General features: G+C 33.1%; 1 protein-coding gene across 4 annotated transcripts in view; it reads left to right on the top strand.

The window, feature by feature from the left end:
- The window catches only part of LOC145973369 (uncharacterized), a 45050-nt gene that overhangs the window by 16814 nt on the left and 11896 nt on the right, over positions 1–16340 (top strand). The window contains exon 1 of one of the 4 annotated variants that reach the window (XM_083102680.1): positions 8060–8998. The exons of the other annotated variants lie outside the window; for them this stretch is intronic. The gene's annotated coding sequence lies outside the window, so the exon portion shown is untranslated. Of the gene's footprint in view, positions 1–8059; positions 8999–16340 lie in introns of those variants that run through there. 4 annotated transcript variants of the gene reach the window in all.

The following is a 16340-nucleotide window of genomic DNA, read 5'->3' as shown; positions in this document are numbered from 1 at the left end:
TATGGTAATTCTTGCAAATTATTAACCGCACAAGATGATATAATTATTACATTACTATTTTCGCGATGCAAATTCATATATATAAGAATTGCTTTATCGAGATATAATTTTATTAAAATTAGACTTTTAAACAAACATTTATAGGAGAAACGTGAAAATTATAAAAATCCAATGAGCAAATATTTAAGACACTTTACATGTCTAATTAATTTATATAATAGTATATATAATAATTTATATAATAATAATTTCTCTCCAAAATATACATATAAGAGATACTACACACTTTATAATATTGCGCATAGATAAAAATATACATTCGCGCGTAGAAAATGAAGGACGCGATAAATAAACATGATGTGTCTTTTTTGTGTGATAAAAAAATGCGATAGCTTGACAGGTGTTGGATGTTCCTAAACGTTATACTGTGATATACTTATATGGTGAGATACATTATTACCTAGCCAAGGATATTATCGTCCTTGCCGATCGTAAAATTACGTCGAGAGAATTCTATTCTCTTGTGACGCGACGCGTTGTTCATACAATAGTTTCGCGCAATAGTACAGATGCGAGATTAGTTAATTCATTCAACCCTTAAATCGTTAATTTATGACGTCGCGGGACTTTCGTTTCTCTTACATGAAAGCGGAAAAGCATCCTCTACTTTTACGCGCGTCTCGACGTCGCGCACACGCTACTTGAGCTTCTTGGCGTCCATTGTATTCTTAATTAAACTTCCGCGTCACGATCCATTATTTAATCGCCGCGTAATCATCGCGGATAAAATTTACGTCACGCTGTAAATCTTTGAAAAAAAAAATGTGCAAACTCACATTCTGAGAAAGCTTTCCTCGTGTAAAATACAGAATCTAATAAAGTATCGAATCCCGTATCATTCATGCTTCGCCTCTTGTCGTATTGTTTGTCTGACTTGCAAGAATCTTTTGAAACGAAATGTTAAAAGAAAACTTTCTACAACATATATAACATATTTTAAATTATTGATGAATTTTGTTGTGTTTTCTACGGCCAATTTAAGGAAAATAAACTCGAAAAAATTAGTCTGTGATATTATAAATGCTCTAGTTTCCAAATTTTAGAACGATTACAAAATTTATCGATATTTCTCTCTTGCTTTCCAAATTCCTTTTTTTCTATTTATCATAATTAGATATCTTCCTCGTCGCTTTTCGTAGCGAAATTAGATAATTTTTTCTCGATCTTGTAACTATAGATAATTGAAGAAACCGACTACAAGAACGATTACGCTTTTATCATCGCTGTTTGTAGCGAAATTAGATAATTTCTTTTCCCCATTTTGTGTAACTATAATTGAAAAGATCGATTACGAGATCGATTACACATCGATTACACATTTCTTTTAATGTCACTTATTAATATCACATTATTGGCGCGAGATTAAACTCGCGAAACGTGAGAAAATCCATTCTTCATGTAATCGCGGTTCTTGTGACGAAACGATACTCGTTCCTTTGTATCGTTCATTTGATAAATGCAATTCGCGCGAACGAATGAAATGAAAAAAACTGTGACTCGTTTGCATCTTCTCGATAACTAGTTCTCGCCCATTTGCATATAGTATTGTACTATTTCTTTATTAATTGCGTTACGTTCGATGCTCTTTGTGTAAAAAAGTCAATCGATATAATCTAAACTCATTTTATTTTGCTAAAGGAACAGTCGGAATTATAAATGCACTTTATTCGCGGGAAAAACTCGGATAAATTGAAAAATTCACAGGCGAAAGCTATTGATATTTATTTACATTTATTCCACTCCACACACAATAGAAAAAACAATGTGTCGATATATTTGAAATACAACATGCATATACGCGAGATTCGCGTATGATTCGAAGCGGAGCGATATCGCTTCTCTTTGCGCGCGATATCGCTTTTGCACGCGTTATCGTCGATATGTGTCGCGTATTGCAAATTTCATCGGCGTTCCAACTTGCATAAAGCGCGCTCCATAAAGCATAGTTCTATCGTTGCATCTCGCATTGTGATATTCCTGCCGCGTATATCGATTATATGAAAGAAAAAGCGAAAGAAGAGACCTGTAAAAATGCATGACACGTGACATGGACACATTGCAACGCATAAACCAAGATGTTTCCTAATTTTATTTTATATAATTTAATTGAAGATATTTTTTTAACGAAACAAGGAATCACAATACATAAAATAAATAATATATAATATGCATAATATATATTTGTTAAAATAAATATATATAAATAATTAATTATATAATATATATATGTATATTATATATAATATATATATGTATAAAATTTACAAAAAAAATATTAAAATTTTTTAACCTTTTTTTAAAAATATTAAAATTAAAAAAATTTTTTTTATCTTTAATTTTTTTCCTTTTTCTGTACGTTTTTATAAAAGATATGCGTGCTGATTGTAAAATAAGAAACATAAATGTAACAAAGTGATCAACTGTGTGTTAAAACTGTACACAAAGGTTTACATAAACATCGGTGGGAAAAGATGACCTAATTTCTTAATAACCCAAACTTTTTTTCTTTTTTTGCGATTCAGCTTTTGCGAGTTCTCGATCGCTCGTAACAGCCATTGTACCAGCGGTTCCCTCGCGACTCCTTGCATATCATGGTATCTTTCTCAGATCGATTACGGCATCGTCGACGAGCGGGATCGTCTGGACGATCGTATAACAGTCGAGCGCGAGTAATTACATATCCTGCACACTGCTCGTTAACAGTTCTGCAATACAAAACCGCCTCGATATAGCGAGGGAAAATTGCAGAATTTATTCTTGTCGGAGACCCCGTTAAACTTCCAATCTGCTTATCTAATTGCGCTAGTGAAGACGTCATCGTAAATTATCGAGCAACAGCCACATATTCAAGTGTAGTAATTTAAATACGAGAAAATATTTTATTTCTCCGCTACATATGTATATTAAGGTTAAAAGTAATGTAATAGTTGGAGCAGTATGTACTGCTATAAAAGTTTACGATGATTACGGGTTTGTTTCGTCTAACAATAAGTGGACAGTTTTATGATATATAACGTCTGATATTGCAAAGTAAAACACAAACACATACAGATTAACATGGGTTAAGATTAGATACGAGTTCAAATATTTAACCGCCACAATTTTCAACATATTACTAAATATATAAGCATTATCTCCCATCTTTGCACTATGATAACTTGATGTAATTTATCATTGCGCTAATTATTATTTTACCACGGGTATATAGCGAGATGCGTTAATCTTCTTGTATTACAACAATATACAGTGTTCGAAAAGTTTCGTATAAATTTTCAAAAAAACATATTTATCGAAAAATAAATTAAAGAAAATAAACAATTATTTTTTTCAATGATAATCTTTTAAAAAATTTATTTTTGTGATAGTTGATTTTATTCTTCTAGCGATTCAATGTAAACTTTGTGCAGTGCAATTTTTTATTCTCTCAAAGAATTTACATTTATAAAATATATTTAATATATAATTTTATAAGATAAATTTATTCAACATAAAATGTTTACAATATCGAAAATCTAAAGAGATCGAAAGGAAGATTGTTGCATTTCACTAAACACTCTATATAGGTAGCTAGTGTCAAAGCGGATATATCCGGCGGTGCGAGTGTATCGAGGAAATCCCTTGAAACAATTATTGTCCATAATGATGATCGTGACAGCCGTGTCCCAGTTGCGGGCTTTGCTCGTGGACGACGAGGTCTATTGTTCCTTTCGTTGAGAAGGCCTTACTTAAGGATATATCCTGTCATTTTTCTTCAATGATGGGCCGCGCGATTGGCAATCCGACACGCAAATGCGCAAGAATAAGCGGCTTCTATACGACAAATAAATAAATATAATAGTCGGCATTCCGTTTTTCTGTCACTGCACATTTTTCACTAATAATTAATAATCATTTTCAAAATTATACATAATAATTAATAAAAATAAATCATATAAATCTAATAAATAATATGTTATAATTAATAATGAATTTAATTATTTAATTATATTAATTTAATTATATATATATATATATATTTAATTATATATATATATATATATATATATATATATATATATATATATCATCTTTCTCAATATAACTTTAATGGATTCTTGTATCTCATGCAACAGTACATGTTTCTTCTTATATTGCTTGTTATATTAGAATACGAACGAAATAAGCTTTGTATATGTATGTGTTTGTGCGTGTTAGATATTATACAATATATCTAGCTCACTAATTTCAACATCCGCCCATATCTAATTATAGATAATGGGAGCGGATAATTAATGTCTCGTCCATATTAAAAAAGTTTATTTTATCTTATTTATGTATTGTGTATAGTTCTTATCTATTATCATAAGTTGCTGCACAATCGCGAGGTCGTACTCTCAAAAAACTTTTTTTATTTACAATGTCGTGGCACAAATTGATAGATTTTTATCACCTAGATTGTCGTATATGTTTCGATTTCATCATTTTAATCTCATTCTCCGTTGATGCATATGTAACCTACATTTCGCGAGCCCGCTCTCTTTCGTTCAATCCGCCATTAGATGTACTCGCTCGTTTATTACTCAACCGAGAGTACTCGAAAAAAGAAATCGTCGAGTTTGTTTATTCGACACCGATCGCTAATTTGCTCATTCGCTCGAAATTGAAAAACAGGTCAAAGATTTTAGCAAGAGAATTATCGAAGGACATTCTTCGCTCTTGTAAGTTTTTGTCCTCAATCGGTTCATAAAATGTGGATCGATAAAAATTATATAAATATTGCCAATTTTTACAAAAATATATAATAGATATTAAATATGAAACCTTCACGTTTTAATTTTTCCAATAGGTCGATAAGTTAACATAAATTTACGCGCTTTTATTTACGTTTTGATTCACTAATCATGATTTGTTCCGTTTATTTTAGATCATAAGATACGTTTCATTATCTTGTAAAGCTAAAAAGCTTAAACGCGAGCGTTTGTGAGAGTATTCTTCTAAATCACGATCAACAAGTGAAAGTATCCTTGTTAAAAGAGACTCGAGATTCGAGGTTCGTTGTTATTAAAGCTGCATCTAACCGTATAAGAATCGATTACTTTGGATAAACGATCATAGCTGTCTTTTATTGTAATTCCATAGCAAGAGATTAATCGCGTGCATTCTGTTGGTGTAAATTCGTTTTGTCATTCGATCGAACACTCACTTTTCGTTCGATAATCTCAATTTGATGATCTAAATTCGAGATCTCTATAAAAAATTAGGCTCTTATATTTTCAAATTATAAATAAAATTATTTAATTAGAATTTTGGATGTATATATTTCTTCTTTCTTTTCCCCTGAAGTATTGTAGAGTTTCCAATAGATTTTAGAAAGAATTTTGTCATTTAAAGCAAATCGGAGGAGCTAATTTTGCAACGTTCTTTATTATGTACAAATTGCAATTTTTTAAAATTCTGGGATGATTTAAGATAATTTTATAGAGCTAAATAAGTTCCTAACAGAAAGTTCTGCTCTAATTTCTTTTTAATAATTAATTTTGAAAGTGAAGATTGGCCTCACTTTTTAGAAAAGAAATATACATTTTATTATGGAATTCCATGCTATAAAAATTCGACAATAGTATTTTCGTTGCTTTAAATAACAGAGATTCTTCTAAAACTGATTGAGAACTTTAGCAGCGTCGAATACTTTTGATTGATCAAAATCGTCCGTTCGGCCGCTCGAAAGATGACGGCTCGTCCTTTAAGTTCGCAGCTGAGAAAGTTCGCTTGGGATTGTATACGTTGTGATCGCTGCGTGTAGGCTGTGTCGGAATATCCTTTTACTCTCGCGCTGTAACTCATAATTCTTCCCGTGTATTCTCGATGTCTATAGATATCTTCGAGCTGATTTCGCCTACGCCACGTGCGAATTTTTCGATGCGATCGGAGAGTTAATTACACTTCGACTTCCTGCTGGCGCTCCGGTAATTCTAACGAGGAAATTCCGGCAAGCCACTGAAATTCCATCCCGAATTCTCTCAACGAGTGATTTAGAAGATGCCTAATATTAATCTTTGGTTACTTTCTAACGGAATTAAAATTTATTTCTCCAGATCATCCGAGACTGTTGCTTTTTAAAAATATAATTCTTTGTCTTCATAATTTTGTATGACTATTTTTTATTTAATCTTTCCCTTTTTTAAGTTTTGCATACATAAAATAATGTATGTAATAGATTAAGGTATTAACATATTAAAATGAGACTATTTCTTAATTAAGATCAAAATCATTCCGTTATAATTCGGGGTTTTCGAGGAAAGAAGTTCTGACTGTTTGTGAGAAAGAAGAGTTCTGGGAACGTGTTTCGGTTAATTATTGCATCCGGTTCTGGCAGATAGCAACTCAAAGAATCTCTTTCATCGTTCAGTCATAGCAATATCTCATAAAAATTGCTTTGATGAAACGGAAAATGTGAGAATTATAAATGAAAATAAATAAATATATTGATTCCAAATGTATATATCTCTCATATAACTTGTCCATAAAAATATTATGCAATTACATATTAGAGGAAAATATAAAAACGATCAAAAATATAAAAAAGATTTTAATATATTTATTATATTTATTATATAGTTATATGTAACTGTATCATAATTAAAAAAATAACTTGTTTTTAATTGAGGTAAGAGAGAGAGAGAGAGAGAGAGAGAGAGAGAGAGAGAGAGAGAGAGAGAGAGAGAGAGAGAGAGAGAGTAGTCATTTCTCGTAATTTTTTTAAATACTAAATTCTACTAAAGTCAGCAAAATGCTATATTATAATTTTGAGAAATTTGAAGTTAAAGAAATTATTTCTACGTACTTTATACTACAGCACGTGCCTTGAAAAAATTTGACGTCATTTAAGATTAAATATATTATTAAACTTCAATCCTTAAAAGAAATCTCTTGCGAAGATTAAGATTAATGAAGTTTTCGTGATTAAATTTTTTGTTGATTTATTGCGAGAAAATAAATTAGATTGGATGGAGATTTATGAGTCTAATATTTTTATTTAAAACTTTTAAATCATTGTTTTGTCGATTGTTTATTCAAAAGTTTTAAATCGCTCAATACAAATCTGATAAATGCAAATTTAAAATGGCAAAATATCAAGATTCACAAAAATTTTTTGCAAAATTATTATAGGGGTTTTCAACATTCTATGTTAATTGAAGAATATGTTATGTAGTGACTCTAGAAATAAACTAATAATTAATCTTAATATCATTAATTAATCTTAATATAGATCCAATATTTATAATATAATTTAAAAAATATTATTAACCTTAATCTTCATAATTTATAAATTTTTTTTAAATAATTAAAAGTTCCAACATAAAAAATTATATTAAATTTTAAACTAAAACTTTCAACGTATAATTATAAATTACATAAAAATAACTATTTTAACTATGTTAAAAAATAATTAATTTTTACAAATTTTTAATCTCAAATTGTTCAAAATTGTAACGAGGGCTTTTATTTATCATTTCAAAAAAAGAATACAAAGAATGATTATTATTCTTCCTGGATTTAATTTTTTTAAATTTTCATTATTGTCAATTCTATCTCAAATCGGATTTTGTCAGAAAAAGAAATTTTCCAGTTTTCTATATATTTTATCTCGTTATCGGATTATTCTGAAAGATGCATTAAAAGTTACATTTTAATATAATTTCGCATCAATTATTGTCCTCGATTCGTCGCCTTGTAAAGGACACGCAAATATAAGCCCTATTTATTTGCCACACAACAAAATCATCGCCTCCTTCTCTTCGATCTGCTCGGTGCAGATGTTATTCCCTCACGAGTTCCCATGTGTTCCCCAATGCCCCTAGGGTCCCGGAGGTATCACCCTTCCCGTCGGGGCCACATAAGTTGACCAATCGACCACTTCTCTCTCTCTTTCTCTCTCTATCTCTCTCTTTCTCTCTCTCTCTCTTTCTCGCTCCCCTCTTGGTTCTCGAACGGCCCCCTAGTCGAAGACTTCGTCTGGCGTCTGGCGGCAGTTCGGAGCGAGACGCCGACACGACGTAGTATTTTCGTCCCGAACAACTCGAGCTCCGAAACGTGGCTCTCAAATCGTCTCGCGGCGTCTTTTCGTATGCGTACATATCAGTTGGCGATTTGGCGAACGTGTTCTACCAAAGGGTAAAATCGTTATCCGGCGAACGTTGTCACGGTCCGGAGAACGTGCCGGCTGCTGATGTGGAGGTGCGCGTAAAACGGGTATTGGCATATCCTTTCGACTTGGCGACCGGCGATCGGCCTCCAGGAACGAGGCATTTTCAACGTCCAGCTTGACCAGATGATCGGAATGGTCACCGCCCCCGCGGGGAAAGGTCGATGAATTCGAGAGGATTGTTCGTCGAGGATTGTCATCGTTATCGACGCCAGTGCCTCGAATAATAAATCGTCGAGATTTCAGAGACGATCGAAGATTCACGCGTGTCTCCTGCGGACGGAAGGATCGCCTCGGAAGATCCAAGTACATCGGAGCTCTCTTCCACATATACACACACGCACACAGCCTCCGTTCTTTCCATTCAAGGCTCGTCGCATTCATCCGCCGGCAGCAGCAGCCGGTATCACGCACACATATCTACGCGTATACGCGATCCGCAGAAGAAAGCGCGTCCGGTACGTCTTGCCACGCGTCGTTTTTCCGTCAGAATATCCGGCTGAAGCCGGAGAAAAGCGAAATCTCCGATGCACTTCCTCTGAGGACCAGCCGGCGATAAAGAGAGGAGGGACGTCGGCCCGAGATGACGTGACGCGTCCCAATCGGAGAGGAATGCCGGCGCCTTGACGCGGATTCCTCTGGTCGTCGGGATGCGATCCGGCCATCGGGACGCCGTCCGGACGGATTTCAACGGCTGGCGAACCATCAGGCTGCTCTGACGATCACAGCCGCGGGTCTCTCCGTATTTTTCTCGTAAGTAGAAACGCAGCCTCGGGGAGGAGACTTGGAGACTTGCGCCGTGAATCCGGATCGATTCGATGTCGAAATGGAATACCGTTGGAATTGAGTAACCATCGGAGTTTTTGCGGCCACACCAAGTGTGGCTCTTGATGTAACGGCAGCATCGGTCGTTTAAAACTTAGTCCGATGGGAATATTACTTTTTGATGTACTTGTTAAAAGTTTTTCGATTCGCGATCCCATTCCGATTACTTTTGAAGAAAGCCTTCTCTCCGATCATTTTCTCGGCGAGCACTCGAGAAAATTAATTAAGAGGGTCTCAAAGAGAGAAATTTAAAGTATATCTAAAGTATGAAGTGTTTTTAATAAATTATGATAAGCTAAATTAATTAGTATTCACAAAGTAAAGAGGGCGATAAGTTGTCAAGATATTTTCTAATAGTTATATTTTTAAATGCAAAAGTTCAATAAAAAAGATATGCATATATATTCACTTGTATTATGTCATTCAGCTTACAAATAAAATTTAATTTACCGCCATTGATTTGAAAGCACACGAAACTTCCAGCCAAACATTAATTGAAAACAAGATACCTAAAAGCAGTCTGACAGCGATGAAACGGGGACTACAAAAGCGTGACTTAACCAACTACTCCAAGAATTTGGTCCGGTCTGACCATGAAATTGACGAAATTCTCGTGATGCAATTAAATATCGATCGTTCGCAGATGGTTCGCCAGTGACTATCGAACCAAGAAATTACCGTTAAAGCCAATCTCAAGTGACCTCAATCTATCCTTGGCGGATTCTGCGTATGTTTTCGCGCATATTTTTGCGATACCACATGCCTAGGTAATTGGTAGTTAAATGATAGGTAAATAGAATAGAGAAATAAGGTAAATTCCTGAGAGTCTATGTTTTGACGTCGATAAATTCCACTGTCTTACTACTCGAAACGAAATTACGAAATGGCGGAAGAATCGACCTTCGCGTTTTCTTTTTTAATTTTTCTTCCGATGAAACCGAGAATCTTTGCAGCCAACGTGTATAGGATTTTGTGAGGATCGCCCGCCACGAATTATGAAAGTGCGTGAAAGCCCGGGGAAAGAGTTAAATGTATGCGCGGTTGCTTGCTCGCACGATTGTACGCTTTAACGACCCAATTCGACCGATTTCATTTGACATGAATCGAGCGAAGGATTCAATTTCCGTTATCGATAATAATATATGGGACACGCGATATAGAAATATATTGATATTGTAGGCGGGATAAATTCGCGTTTATATGACACACGCATGACGCGTGTAATTGACAACAAGATTCTATGAACACTACGCGGCCTCGGCGTTTTTTTAATGAGAGCTCGACGAGTAGCATTCGCCGCAATTTTTTAATCCTTATCATTATGTAATACATATTGGTCAATCTTGAACGAAAAAAAGTATAGAGCATCGGAAATTATATCCTAATCAAAATTTACGTATATTAAAGAATACATACTATGTGAAATAATAATAATAATATATACTATGTGAAATAATAATAATATTATTATTATTATTATTATTATTATTAAATAATAATAATAATTTTTATTTTGATTATATTTTTTGATATTTCTGATATAATGTAATACAAAAAATTCCACGTCTTTTTGAATTTCGATATAAACTGGGTCAACTTTATAAATCTTTATTAAGATTAAAATTGAAGAGTCTATTAAGGATCTATTAAGACTCTATTAAATATTTACATTCGTGAAATTTAGACCGTCTTTATTGAATTAGAGCCATGAAATTTTCATGTCACTTTATTTGCCAAGTAATCTGTTGATCGGATCGCTTCATATCCATGTAATTATGTTGTAATTTGTTTCGCTACTTCTAATAAGATGTGGAAGTTGAGTAATTAATTCAACAGTTCGAAGGACAAGCGTGATCCTCGCACGCCAGATTGCCGTTCTTACGTGTATAATACACGCCAGACACAGATAAAGGAAACAGGTTATAGATTAATAATACACGACAACAATATAACTTGTCTCTTATAATATTATGGCGCAAGTTATACAGATATTATCTCTTTCGAGAGAATTATAATATTGCCTGATGTAAAAGTCGATGTAATTCTGTCGCGATAGCTTCGTGTTGTAATCATTCATTGTCAACGGCACGTGGATCATAGATAAAGACGGAAAATATTTATAGTATCAAAAAAAGTTACGATATACTCGCTCTAAGCGTATACAACGAAAGAAATAATCTGTTTCACAAAACACTGATATGTAGAAGGTCATCTTTTCATATTCAGGTAAACAAGTTTATCGACCACTTTTAATCGTGAAAATTAATCCGCGCAAATTCCCGTTACATCAATCATCCATATAATTAAAACATTTCAAAGCTAAGAATTCTAAAATATAACCGTGTATTCAGAAGCGCGGAATGCTTTTAATAAATTACATTTCTATTCGTGAATTTTTAGATTTATGCGAATCAACTTCTTTAAATACTTCATTTAAATATACTTTATTAATAGTCGGTGTATTACTATGATGCGATGTGAAAGGTCACCTTTTTAAATTCGCGAAGGTTAACTAGATCCGTTGAAATTTACTTGAAAATGCCTGCCGCGAGAGATTAATTATAGAAGCTGTTATTATCGCATCTTCACGATCATGTATATGCAGAGGCGAGAGATTGATGAACGATCGACAAGACGCGACATGGATTATATATATTTGTTTGTCCGATCGTGTCTCTTCTGAGGGAACGATGTGTACGACGTGTAAAGAGCCAATATACGCGATCCAGCTGGACCTCCCCCACTCGTCCTCTTCTCGATAACGGTTGTACGATCCAGGTATCGCAACCTGGCATCCCCGATAAAGTCGGTCGCAGCAGGCACGTCATTAACGTTGCACGTTGCGTCTTCACGGACATCATCGTCAAGTGGCATGACAGCCTTTGAAACCCGATATAAATTGAACTTTTAGAAAAAAACGTTGAAAAAGTTTAACTGCTCGAAAATAAGTATGAAATTAACGCCAAATTAGTCAAGTATCCTTGATTGTATATCATCAGTTTATAATTGACGCTAAGTAGTTTAGTGTGCCTATAGATTGTAAAGCAACGTTTTATCGCACGATCTATACTTAGTAAAGAGGAATTTAACACGAGGAATCAGTTTGATAATATTAATATTATACGCGTAAAAAAAATTCAAATTATTCAGATGTTATTCAGAAATTTAATTATAAATTTAATTCCGCTACGCGCTTGATTATATGTGTTAATTGGTTTTCTTCGATATGTGCTTGGCACATCTTATCGCGCGCGTAATATTTCTTTCTCTAAAAATATAATTCATTGTTGAAAATATTTTTAATCACAAACATATATTATACAATCTCTCGTAATTCTAAAATTATATACACTAATATTATTTAAAAAATTATATCAGAAGTATTTTTTCAATCTTATATTTTTTGTTAATTTAACTTATTATATTTATTAAACTTTATATAGAAAATTATGCGGTAATGATATCATATATTCAATTCATTTATAAGTCGAACTCAGTTCGCTTAGTTTATTTATAGTTTATGTAATTTATCGTAATATAATTTTTCTTTATATATGCTAAATCGAGTTACTGAACTTTCAAAGTATTTTTTTTGTAACTTTCTTGTGAATAAATTGCATAATTTAAGTAGCGATATCTTTTCAATAATGTTACGTCATTTCACTATACTAGATTGATTAATAAGATCTTTGAAACTGCTTGTGTATAAGAATTTAATCATACACTATTTTATTTAAAATTTTATAATTGCGCTTTTTTATTTTCTTTATAATGGATTTTATTCATGACATAGCATATAAAAGATTTCATTATTTTATGAAATTAAAAAAGAAAGTTTATATCAAGAATTCTTTAGAAAAAATGACGTGTAAGGAAGTTAGTAAAATATTCTCTAATTTTGTTGCGTACAAAAATAGCTCGCATTAGAAACTTCCACCTTAAAAAAATGTTTTGTGTAAAAAATGTTTATTTATATAAATAAGTAAAAAAATAAAAATTTTATTTCCAACTTAATAAATCTCTATAATTTAATATAAAATTTATAATAAAATTTATCTCTATAATTTAATATAAGATTTATAATAAAATTTATCGCAATGCATTATTCCATATCTTTACTACGTTCTTTTAGTTTTCAACGGAAATGTTGATTTTTTATGACTTTTCTGCTTTTTAAAAAGATTGTCAGCCTAATATCAATTAAAAATCATTTGTCAATCAAGTTATTAGTTGTCAACTAAAAATCATTTATCAGTTTGAAACAATATTATCAAAACTACGACATAATCTAACGAGGAAGTGCTAAATCTCTACTAAATTAAAAATCATTTGTCAATCAAGTTATCAGTTATCAATTAAAAATCATTTATCAGTTTGAAACAATATTATCAAAACTACGACATAATCTAACGAGGTAGTGCTAAATCTCTACTAAATTAAAAATCATTTGTCAATCAAGTTATCAGTTATCAATTAAAAATCATTTATCAGTTTGAAACAATATTATCAAAACTACGATATAATCTAACGAGGAAGTGCTAAATCTCTATTCAATATTTAAGGACATCGATTTTTTAAATCTTTTCACAGTTGAGGATTAATTAAATATTATATATATTAATATTTAAATAAAATTATTCGCATGTGTATGAAAGTAGCGTTCTTGCCGAGGAAGGACACGGTTACATCAAACTTCAGATAAGCTTCAAAGTCGAACACGCACATGGCATTGTCAGATGGTAGGAAAGAAGCGATCCTCCTGTCATCCGAGGTCTTGTGTCGCGGACGATCGGATAAAAGCTCAAGTGGCACCCATGCGTCGAATCAGAGATTGCATCGGCACGAGAGAAGGATCGTGTGTGCAGTTATCCGTCGACGAGATGATGACGTGCGTGCGGCCAGCAATTTAAAGCTGCCATTCGCTTCCTGCGGTGGAGGGAACAACGGCCCCGTTTCGACAATCATGCGGTGCCGTTAAATATTTACGTGTAACCCCGGCCTAATTGCCGCACCATAATGCGAAAAGCAGACTCGCTAAACTGCACATTTATGCGAACACGTCGCAGTTGTGAAAAAAAAAAAATAAAAATGAAAACGAGCGATTCGAAGTAAAAATGACAAGTTTTATTAGACATTGTTCAAGGGACACGCGATCTATTGTGTGTATACACACTATACATGTATTATACATTTAAAAAAAACGAAAAATTGAGAATAATAAATGTAGACGATAAAGAATAGCAATTAAAAATAATGAAATTTGCTTGCTTAATTAATCTGCTTAAACATAGTTACGTTTTTCTTTAATCTCTTAAGAACATTATTATAGTCTATTATAGTTTAAAAAAATATATTTTGTATGGAAGGAAACTTCCATCGCATAAAACTCGTTAGAATTTATCGCGATCAGAGCTTGGATACATTTTGTCGTAAATTGAAAAAGAGGTCAGAGTTACCTGAGTATAAATTTTTCGAATTATCGCACGATCGCTATAAAATTCGAAAAAAAATCGAACGCTGACTCGCGATCGAGATTCGCGAATGCCATCCCATCCCAGGCTGTCGACTATTGCTGCAACGGATTTTGCGAGACTCATCCGGTCCAAACAACTTTACATATCGCTCGCGCGTAAACTTCACGGGCGCCGTAACTGTAAACTGGCATAAGTGATACATAAATTTGCATAGGAATTAACCATGGCTTGAGCTTTTACGGTGTTACTGCTTCAATTTCCGCGCGATGCCATTTACCGTGGGAAGAACGTCTTCTCGAAGACCACCCTGCTGTCTACATGATTTAGAGATGATCGTGTATGACACATATGATTATTCCGCTTGAATAAAATAAATCGTAAAAGTTTAAGAACAAAGCTTAGATGAGAATAATATTTTAAATCACGACTCGCAGTACATAATATTATACATAGATTGTCGAAATTTTTTATTACATTTTGCGATAATCTTGAAATAACAATAGAATATTTGATACCGATAAATTTCGAAATAATACAAAATTTCTTGAAAGATGTAAATCTAATTTGTGATGGCATATAAATTCTGACATTATTCCGTTATTTAATTTGCTCGAGTCCGGAAATTGAAATCTTAAACTGATTTAATCCAAGAGAATATTTTCTCGAGTCATAATGAGTTTTCTTATAAAGTGATTACGATTGAAAATAATAGCTGTTCAGGTTTTAAAAATTTTAGAAAATGATCATTGAACATGATATGAAACCAATATTAAAATTGACGATAAAATATCCAATATAGCGAATAATTACTTAATAAATTAATTACACCTTTGTTAATCTCAATATTTTATCATAAAAATTTTATTAACTTTTTTATAATAAATTTTTAAAAAAATTAAAACTTAATTATATATATAGGATAGTATTTATTATTATTATATATCTTTTTACAATTTTAATTACAATTTTCTCAAAACAGACTTGGTATTTGCGTGATTGGTATTGAGTATAAAAGAAAATCGAGGAATGATTATTACTCTTCTGTGGTTTCTTAATTGTGCCATTAATATATGATTCTTTCTTGATGCTTGTACTGATATTGCGAGCATTAACATTTTTTAAAAAAATAGATGAATATTTCATTATCCTACTATGCACTCTCGGAAGATGTCTAGGTATTATCCTCTTGTAAGGTATGAATATGTAATGCTAAAGATTTTTTTTAGGCGTATAAAGTCGTAAATTGCAGTACGCAAAACCGTGCATATTTATACGGAGCAATCATGTTCCACACGGTCAATTTCATTTACATAATAATTTTCCAGAAAAAAATCCCGCTTGTGTTGCGCGAATCATTCTCGTTTACTATCTTCCAATGCTATTAATCATTTCGATTCTATCTTTACGGCAGCTTCGAAGGAATCATTATCGATCATAACAACACAAGGCACCATTTACGCGCGATGATGCTCATGATAATTACGTTCGCGATGAGTCGCGTTTGAGAATTAATCGTCGCATTTAGTTATCTGTCTCGCATCTGATACACCAGGCCGACATTATACGCCATAATGCGTCGCATGCGTAAAACACAAACCGAGAAGCCAACCCGACAACACCCAGGCAATTCGCTGTCGGCTGGCGCGTCGCGTCGAATCGAGAGAGTTCACGCTGCGCGCGACACGCACGCACGCACACGCGTGAATTGCAGGTCGCGGTATCTCATTGCATACCACGGACAAAGTTGCCGTATCTCGCCCTCGAATCGGCAAGGATCGGCGCGACGGAGACGAGAC

This window comes from Camponotus vicinus, unplaced genomic scaffold (assembly GCF_025532165.1).
Source record: "Camponotus vicinus isolate PSW18456_S1 unplaced genomic scaffold, iyCamVici1.0 SCAF_6, whole genome shotgun sequence".
Classification (NCBI taxonomy): domain Eukaryota; kingdom Metazoa; phylum Arthropoda; class Insecta; order Hymenoptera; family Formicidae; genus Camponotus; species Camponotus vicinus.
Note: the sequence above shows the minus strand (reverse complement) of the source record. Positions and strands in the feature narration are given on the sequence as shown.